Below are 8,990 nucleotides of genomic sequence, written 5' to 3' on the forward strand. Positions count from 1 at the left end.
GGTGGCAAGCTGCTGAACATGACATATTCCTGCAAATGCACAACAGCAGAGCACCTTGAAAACCCAGGTCTGAGTAGTGACGTAAATGCAACTGAGCAGCAGGTAGATTACATTTCATAATTTTAATCTTAAATTGTGCCTGAGTCTTTCTGTAGACAAGCAAGTCTCTCACTGTAGCTGTCTGTAACTCAATATATTAAATACACATATTTCTTGTAAGGAGTGAAGCTGGATAAATATATTCTCCTGCAGTAGCTGGATGCCAAGAGATTAGAATTGGCACTTTCCACGGGAATACATGCATTCCTTCAGAGCCATTGACAGAAAGCAGCAGGCAGAAGGACTATCCTGGTTGTTGCCCTGGCAGGCAGGTGGCTTGCTTGGCTGACCAGCTCCCAATCTGTCCCACTGGGCAACCAGGGAGACAACCAGTGTGTTAGCTTGCCAGCTTCTTGGCTGTCTGAGTGGCAGATGGACTTGCAAGCTGCCTGGCTGGCTGCCTGCCTAGCCCTTCTTTTGCCTACTGGCTGATTTACCTGCTGCCCAGCTCCCCAGATGCCTGGCAGGCTGCCTGCCCAGTTTGCCTGATCATGGGTGAGGTTATGGGCCCAAAATAGTTTTTCTGCAAAGCAGGAGACTGCAGTGTTGGTGTTTTGTTCTCATCCAATCTGGAATGTCCCATGAAGCAGAAATTCCCATCCCAGCAAGCTTTCATAATCAGTTTACAACATTTATCCATTTATTCTGTACATGGCAATTTAGACTTCTTAAAACTGAAGAAGCTCCTCACTGGAAATGTTTGCATAATATGTGCCTGACTTGTTTCTACTTCTCAGATTGCTTTGTACAGATTTTCTCTAACAAAGTTAAAAAATATTTTTAGACAGGCGTGTATTGTAATATTAATCACTGGCTCTATTTCTACTGAATTAAGCTACAGCCCAAACCATAAAGTACTAATAAACTGTAATATAGACTCATGAAAAATCATAATGATGATGGTACTGGAGATGTGGCCAATATACGTGCCAAGTGGATTGAACCTTTTCTTACCTAAAAAAAATAAAGATATAAATTTCTATTTGTCATAAAGATGGCAGGAATCTGCCTTTTCTCAGAACACCTTACCTTTAATATTCCAATTTCATTTTAATCACACTGTCCTAAAGATTTCACTCTGCTTAAATAATGAAAAAAGGTGTTATAAAAATTGCATGAATTCAGCTTGCCCCAGGACAGGTTCTCTTGGATGTAATTACATATGCTTCAACAACTGGAGCAATGTGTTGTGAGAAAGGCTTTTAAGGTGATGGAAGTTAATTGTGCAAGTTTTAAGGTAAAAAGAGAATGGAGAACAATGACCAGCACACTGATAAGAAGCTGTTCAATTTCCTAAAGCTCAAGAGAGCAAAAATGTTATTAAATTATTAATGGACAAAAAAAGAGTGGTAAATAGGTGATACACTTTATCATATAGGGGAAATAAAAACAGACTCTGACCTGGTGGAAAGTACTGTACTCTGAGAAAGACTGTCAGATACAAAGTTCTTTATGACATACCTACATATAAAATAGGACAGTTGCCTATAAAGAAGGCTGTGATATTTCCCTGGTGACACTGCTCTAGAAGGCAGTACAATAAGAAATACAATTTTTTTCTGCAATACTGGAAATGACAATACATCAGAATTGAAGTCTGAGGCTAAGGAAAACATTTAGACTTCTTTTTCCCAGCTGGAATACACAAAAAAATTTTAAAGGACTCTCTGGCTGGCATTTCTCAAACTGTGAACTTGCTTTCCTAAGATGTGTCAGATAGTCACAAAAAAGACAAAGGGACTGTGCATGGATGAAAGTGGTTTATTAAAATTAATAAATAAATATATAAAAGACCCAACACGTTTTCATCACCTTATACTGTGCGTATGATATAGCAGCTCTTTAAAACATAGAATACTTGGCGCATAAATAGTCCTGTTCTAGTTCCTGATAAATAAAATTTTCACTTCGTATTGACTTCCAGATATTTGGGCATCAAGTCTCCCATTATGCAAGAGTCGCTAGAAGCACAGTAGGTTTTTTTATTAAGCATTATTTCTTGAGTTACAGCCCTTGTTCAAGGATATTGCTACCAGTACGTTAATTGCTACTAATAAATTAATTATATTGCATTGAAATACTTAATAAAATGGAGGCACACTCAAGGAGTGAAGGATTATTGTTGAATTTTAATGTTAGATTCAAATACATCAACTTTACAACTTAGTCTTGCTTGCTCTACGACCACTTGATTTTGATGAGCTGGAAGCACGCAGAAGTCCTACAGGCTGCTTAAAAAGACAGCAACATTGCACAGGAGAGAATGCAAAGAACGAGATACCTTTCACCCACAAATGTTGCTGACAGTACTAGGAAAATCTTTAATTTATTTCTTACAAAAGGTTCTTAATTCTTATCTCTTCTCCCCAGGGAGCTCTGACTTCTCCATGACTTGATTTTTTTCAGGTCTAGTCTATTCTTTCTTTGGCATTGCTGTAAATAAATCTCATAATCTGATTTCCTCATTAGGGTCCACAACGTGTGTCAGTCTAGTCCCTAAGAGTTTCTGGAGCCGAGTTAAGGTGTTAATGCCCAAATCCTGAAATAAGGTGCTCCTACACAGGGCGAGCAGCCTGCCTTTAGTCAGGACAGAAGGTAACAGCTGAGGTGAGACAAAACCCTCAGAGCCCAAGGGCTAGTGGGCACTGGAAAGGAAGTCTCTGTTACAATACTGAATTTTGGCTCCAAATTTTTTCTTATGTCCTCTTTTAGGATTTTAAAGTCACTTAAGGATGCTCCTCCAAATACATAACTGAGTGAAGTACTCAAAGATGGGCTCCTTCCATTCCTTGCATAGCTTGAGCCTGAAATTCTTTCCATATGACTGAATGTCCATTGATTTTTTTTCATTTATTTAAATTGTAGTTCCTGTCCCATCCTTGTCTTGGCAAGATGAATGATTTTTGCTCTAAAAAGTTCCTATATACTGTACGTTATCAAAGCAAATAAAATTCAAAAAAGTTGGAAAAATTTAGTATATCCAGTATCTGAGGCTGAAGGGACAAAAGAAAAGGTGGTTTATGTTTTTCCTAGAGCTTGAAGTCAAGCAGAAAGAACAACTTTTAAAGAATAAGGGTCCAACCTTATAAAGACTGCTTCCTTTTTATTAGGACGAACAACTCTGTGGAGTTCTGCTGCACAGAGATTCGGTTTCATAAAACTCCTATGCAAATGTTTTTTTCCTGGACTCAACCTAGATGTAAATAACAACCTGGAACACATCCTCTCCAAGGTATATGAAAGATATAACATATCTTTCATGGTTTGAAAGATATGTTTGGTGCCTCTGCAAACTACCTTATATGTCACAAGGTACACATGAGTTTTGCATTTTTCAAGTTTTGTCTTGATTTTGGAGAATGTTCACATTAAAATGGAGACTATTTTGGTGAAAAGCTGCAATTCCAACTGTGACAAAGTGGTAAAGGAAGAAGGGCTGATTACAGCAGTGATATAGCAATCATATGTAGAGATCTTAAAGTTATGCCTTAGTAAAGTGGATTCATGGCTACAATTTCTGTGTCACTTTTTCAGTATTTATGAGTGTGTTTTTATATAACATGTACAGCTGACCTGCATCTTCTTCATGACTGTCATTTCAGTTCACCGGCTTATTTCTCTGATATTAAGAGAATATCCTCCCCTGAAGAAATACAATTTTTCATGAACTTTTGGCTACTGTGATAATTTGCTGGTTTGTTCAACTTACTCTTTGCTTGATGACTTTTAGGTGCACCATAGGAAGCAGTATGGGAATACAAAAGTCACCAAAAAATGAAAAATAAACAGAGTTAGAAGTTCTAACAAAATACATTTTATAAATCCTTGATGCTTATTATGACAGCACAGTAATTCACCAGCTCACTCTGTTGGTGTGATGCTCTGCAAAAACACAAGGACACAGTGATGTTTTCTCTCTTCACTGAATGAAAGCCAAAAATGAAGACACTACCCCCTGGGCAAAATGTTCCTAATAAACACAGTGTTGGCATTAAAATATGACAGAATGACAGGCACAACGGAAAAGAAAACTTGAACCATTCTTACTGCATGAGACATGTTGAAGGTAACGTATGAATAATCCAGAGAAGGTTATGCTAGATAAAACAGCTTAATTCATCGTTGTCAGTGTATGTGTAATATGCATATTGATTCAGTTCTACCTTTTAGAAGTTAGTATTTGAATTTATTGGAAACCTGCTAGATCACTTGGATCCATTAATACACAAACACTTCTTTTACTTATGAAGCCTATTGACTTATGCTTCTTACAGAACTAGTTCATGAATATTTTATTACAAGTTTTCCATATTTTAACCTAAAATTTTGAAGAATATCCACCTACAAGAATCTCCAATGTTATAACCTTTTTGTTTGTTTGTTTCTTGTTTGGTTTTGTTTTGTTTTGAAATGCATCTGTAATAACTGCAAGCTTTTAGCTTGGTAGCCTTATATTTTGAAAATAGAGAAAACAATACAGGTGGAAATCTCATGAGCAAGCTATCTCCAAAATGTAACATTCTGTAACATACACCTTTGTAACATGCTCTACCAGTTGTATTTCAATTTAGTGGCAGATGTTCAGATGCTCTATGTACTGAAATAAGCAATACAGAGAAAATAAAGGTGCAGAGAGTGGGCCCAGTCTGTAACTAGCCTTAGAAATCAGAACCTACTTCTGAAAACCCATATTAGTTTAATCTGGACTGAAAGCAAAACACAATGTCCAACCATACCAAATGGTTGCTGTTTCTTCACAAGCCTGTGTGGAAACACATTATTGTCCAGTTAGCTGGCAAAGAATCATCACACTACATCTTCAGTTATGTCTAGCTGAGAAATTCAGCTGTAAATAAATATATAAAACCTCTCCTAATTCAGACAAAAAGGGTTTACTTGCAGCATAAGGAAAAGCAAGGAAACAAGAAACAAGGGTAGCTATGCAGTGGTCTTATATATGCTCTTGTTGGTGATAACCTTTGTATTTCTGGTGGACACTGAAATCTTACTGAATTCATGATGATGTCCCTTCATTTTTTTTAAAAAAAAAGTAGGATAAAGTGTTTATATTTTGACTGAGCATGAGTAAATTTCTTCAGTAATTTAGTTGTTTTTTCATCTAAAAAGCACTAGAGGCATTTCAAAGCCATTAAGCTGTTCTTTATCTCTCCCTCAGTCTCAATTTATACAGAAGGAATTTATGCCAATTGGAACAGTTTTGACAGGGAAGACTGACCAAGTATCAACTGATGGTTTGCTGTCCCAAACTGTGCTACTATTTTTGCCTATTCTTGATGACACTCAGCAAGAAATAGAAAATTTGAAGTTCAGTATCCCAGTGTTAAAGAAACAAAAACCAAATTTTGTTTTTGCTAAACAAGGACACATTAATCTGTACTCAAAACAGTACTCAAAAAAATAAAGTCTTTTGTTTCAAACATCTCCAACATATTTATCATATGCAAAAGGCTGCCCTTTTTATTTCTCCCTTGAGGCAGAAAATCAGAAAAAAGGGACTATTAGAAAAACAATATCCTCTGAGAAGTTTAGCTCCACATAATTTTTCTTCACTTTGAACAAATTATCTTTGTTCTACCTCCTTTATACCTACCCATATCTTACTTGATCAGCAGGTTGTAATAAAACAAAATTAAACCAGACAACAGTTTCTTACTTCCCTTTATCTCATGGCAAGGCAGAAAAACCCTAAAGCCTGTACCCTGACACACATTTTATTTCAAGCTCACTCTATTCTCATTGTTTCATTCTAGCATAGGGATAAATAGTGCTACACCTGAAGATGGGCTTTATCCATTTTATAGATAAAAAAAATACAACATACAATACTTCTATTTCTGTTTTGTGGCTTCAGGTTTTCTTCCTCCCTTCTTCAGTCCTTAGTAAAATCCATGGTCAGAAAATAATAAATAGATTGATAAATAGTTTTGACCAGGTCTTTCAGAAACCTCTTTTCTAGCTTCTCTTGTTACAAAAGGCTTTTCCAGTTTAGACCAGAAAATTTGCATTCTTTTGACCATGTTCTTTTAGTGCGAGAGCTGTTGAGAAGTCAAGATTATATGCCTGTGGAAAAGCATCACTGAATGGAAAGCATCCACTTAATAAAACTAGTCAGTGTGTTCAGTTTAAGCAGAAACCCTATCCTAGCCCTGAGAAGCTGTTCAAACTGAAACCAATACCATTAACTTGCACAGCATCAGCATTTTGTAGCAACTGCGTCTTTCACAGCTGTCAGTACTGACAATAAATACAGAATAAGTTTTTAAGGTAGTTGTGGAGAAGAATTAGCAATAGGTGGATCTATAGAAGTTAAAGCTGTCCCAGGTCTAAAAAATAAAGAAATTCTGAAAATGTGAAAAAGCCTTTAAAGCATTTCAGAACTATTCCAACAATGGCATATTTACCTAGGGGTCAGCTGATTGCTGTCTTCAGTGTGTGTTTCTCAATTCACGTAAGTTTGTCACTCACGTTTTAAGGAAGCCTGTATACTTGTATCAGCTCCCCTTATGCACTCAGCTCTGGGCCACACTTCTTCATTTCTATGTCCATAGTTTCCAATGCAATAGTTATGGAAGCCATATCAACCCCTAAGAAAGAAATTAATGGCTGAGTGTTACAAGGTCTATGAGGCAAACCATCTACACACTGTTGGATTTCCACAGCCTGACTTCCCTTAGAACAGTTACACTTTGTGCAGCATGAGGAAGGTCTGAGGATGCTCTGGTGCTTCTGTATTGGTATGGGGCAGGTACAGCCTGTGCTCCCTGCCACAAGGGAAAAGGGGAAGTGCTGCTGCATTCAGGCTCCAGCACTACTCATTTTGGCAGTAAGGATTGTTTTCACCTGTGGAATCTCCTCTATTTGCATTGAGTCATTTATCTTCAATACAGTTTAGATAACCTTCCCAAACTATCAAAAGTAGGTGTAAATCTATGACTGTTGTGGCATAAGAATGATTGAAAATCATTTAATTATGCTGTTTGAAACAGTCTTCACAGCTAAAGCCTCTTTGCAATCAGCACAGTAGAAATACATTCCTCTGAAATTAGTATCCTTAAATGCAGGATATAAAAATCAGTGTCAAGCAACTATTAATATGGAATCTATTCTATCACTAAGCCTCTCAGAGCCTGTTCTGCTGCACCAGAGAAATCAGGAATTTCTTATGAAGAAAGACAAAGTCCATGAAACAGGGAGTGCTTGGTCTTGGGTTACACTGATCTTCAGTAGCATCAGGTAGTCTTCATCAATCCTTTCAGTTTTCAGGCTGTAACCTGAGAGTATGTCAGAAGTTGCTCTTTGGTTACAATCAATTCACTGCTTCTAAGTTTTTCCCAGGACCAAACATTTAATCTGTAACCCAAAGAGTCTCATTTTGATGGTAAAATAGAATCCTGTGTGATGGGGCTAGAGTACTAATACACTTGTCTACACATATCCTCATCAGTCTGTAAAACAAATATTGTTTGCCAACATCGGGGGGTTTTGTAGATAATACTGGCCTTTCAATTTTACCTTTTTATTTCCTTATGTTCCTGAAATTATCAAAGACATACCAAAAGGCTGTTTCATTTCTTATTAGGAAAAGCAACAAGAGAGTGTAATTAAGAATCAGTAGCTTGGATAATTTTCCTTTCAAGTAGGAGCAGCCTATGACAGTGAACTAATTTTCCCAGTATGGACTGCAGATGAGTGATAACCAAGCAAGGAGTTAGTTATAAAGACAGGTAAGCTATGTTTCCATGCAAAGCTTAGTCAAAGATATCACTGCCACCAAACCAGAGGTCTCCCCTTCTCCACATGTGTTTTAGCTCCATTTTACAGTTTCACTTCTCCTTTTCACAAGTTCCAGCACTCAGTAAAGCTTTTCTGAAGCTCATTTAATTCACAGTGCAGAAAACCCTTCATTTTTGTTTCTCTGTTTGTTTTTTCTGTACTGTCCTTTTGTAAGGTAATTGAATCGAATTAGCTCACAGTGAAGTCCAAAACTGATGCAGCAGCAGCAGCATGTGGTCAGGAGCGGGAAGGAAAAATGAGGAAAGAGAGAGAGGAATGCCACCATCATACATTGGCTGGGATGAGCAGAGAAATCTACTCACCCTACCCCAGGCAACCTTCTTCTTAAAGTTATGTAGAAGCCATGTAAGGCATACAAAATGGAAACTGAACACTGCTTCTTACCAAAACCTCCATTGCACTATCCCAAAAAGAGGGAGCAAAGGCTAGATTAAGCTGGGAGGGTAAAAAATTCAGCAGTTCAGACCTCTCCTTAGAGCAATTTTACACAGGTGAGCAGAATTAGGACAGGATAATTTTTGCCCTCTGATTCAAAGTGTTCTGAATAATACAAAGAATGTGATATGATGTGCCAGATCATTGTAGAATGCAATGTCATATGATGTCACCAAATATAAATCAGCACAGAGGGGTTTCATCTCAATTTGTACCCCTGCAAGATACAATTTCCCAGCAGTTAATGAACAGGTAATTGCCATGTTTGGAACAATTTAAATAATTTTAAATATTTCAGCTTATGTTCTTCTACCTGAAAAGAAACCACACAGGTAGGACAACAGAATTTTTGTTTATCTTAAAAGGCCTTGTCCAAAAAAATAAAAGTAAGTAAATATTTATCTTAGTTGTAGTGGGTTTATACTTAAACCTTGTACAGAAATATATTTGTTTTGCGAAATGTAGCTCTTGGGTCTTAAAATGTATTGAAAAAACATTGTTTGTCCAACACAAGGTTGCCTCATTTAGTGCCTTATTTGCAATATCAGACTTAAATTAGGCTTGTTTATGTGCTTTAATTTTGTTCAGTCTGTGAAGTGGTGAGTAATAGTTTGTTGGCACTGAATTTCCATACAAATATG

This window comes from Corvus brachyrhynchos, unplaced genomic scaffold, assembly GCF_000691975.1.
Source record: "Corvus brachyrhynchos isolate BGI_N302 unplaced genomic scaffold, ASM69197v1 scaffold60, whole genome shotgun sequence".
Lineage (NCBI taxonomy): Eukaryota > Metazoa > Chordata > Aves > Passeriformes > Corvidae > Corvus > Corvus brachyrhynchos.